Source organism: Penaeus monodon, chromosome 31 (genome assembly GCF_015228065.2).
Source record: "Penaeus monodon isolate SGIC_2016 chromosome 31, NSTDA_Pmon_1, whole genome shotgun sequence".
Lineage (NCBI taxonomy): Eukaryota > Metazoa > Arthropoda > Malacostraca > Decapoda > Penaeidae > Penaeus > Penaeus monodon.
The window spans coordinates 33,186,401-33,187,808 of NC_051416.1; positions in this window are offsets into that span (position 1 = coordinate 33,186,401).

A 1,408-nucleotide genomic window follows, 5' to 3' on the forward strand; every position below is an offset into this window, starting at 1 on the left:
CCCCTCCTCATTATCCCCAATATCTCACAAGGCATTAGAATATTGAACATTGAATATCAAGACCAACTCCCTCGTCTATGAAGTTGACCGGTTACACAATGACACGCTCAGGACGACAGGAATATCGCCGTCTCAGGAACACCTTACAAGACACAGGTAATTGCCGCGACTTTTATTTTTCTATTCGACAACTGGACTGATGCATCTAAAAGGCTGTAAACACAAACACACACGTGCGCGCACGCGCGCGCATGGACACATCCGCGCGCAAGCGAAGAAGAAGCAATACAGAAAATTTGGTAACAGATCATACACATTAATCCTGTCGTGCAGCAAGACATTTTTTCACTCGATTTGAGAAGACATCGGTAACACTCTTGTCCTGAGTCGCATTGCAAAATGATACTAAGAATTCTAGAGTTGGAATTAACAGCCTAAGCAATAATAACAACAATTTCGATCTACGTTCGGATCTTCACGATGAAGCACCGCCACTATAAATGACATTAAATACACAGGTTATATCTCACTCGCTGGTGTATCTCTGGAGCACCTTATCGTGTCATTGAACCCGTACGCCCATCAGCACACATCTGAAGTTGGCCGGATTTATTTCAACAGCTAGATTGGAAAATCACAAATCCTCAGTAAAGCATAACGGCCAAACTAGGATTCAGCTCACTGGCGGATGCCCCTGGACTAATCCTCCGATATCATCACGCAGGGACTGATTACAAATCGAATCGAAATTGGATTGTTAATTTGTTTACATGGAGATAATTTCAACTGAGGTTCTTACATTCGCTTTCTCCATTCCCCAAATACTTAATCATCCCTATTTTTTTATAAAGAAGAAATGATATGATAGTGTTCAGGGCTAATAATGAAAGTCCATTATCTGAAAGTAAGATGTATTAATACAAATCTTTACAATAAATAAAAAGTTTGTGAAATGAATAAATATCACTAAAACTATAAGAACCAAATATGTATGGCCCGTTAAAGTCATGCATCTACATAATGACATACAATGCTACAGTGTGGAAATGACGAGATGTGCTGGGCATAGTGGAGAAACAGTTAACCGAATAAAAGAATTGTGAACACAACCCGAGTCACTAGCAAACGTGATATGAAAAGTAACTGCAGCAAGTGTAGCCTGGACTTATGTTTTGTCATCATTCGGAAGCAGAAGGTCTGTCCTTGTCAAACGTCTCGAATAGGCGCGGTTATGTCTTCTGTTTCTTGAGGAGGACGCCACTCGGTCGATGAAGCAAGAATAATTTCGCTGTCCTTCAAGGGTCTGTCATGGTCCGTGTCGAGGCTGTGGGGAGTGGCCTCTTCTTGGAGGGCTGTCAGGAAGGGCGTCGGGTCGTTGAAGTCTCAATAATGCCACGATCCTTGTGTC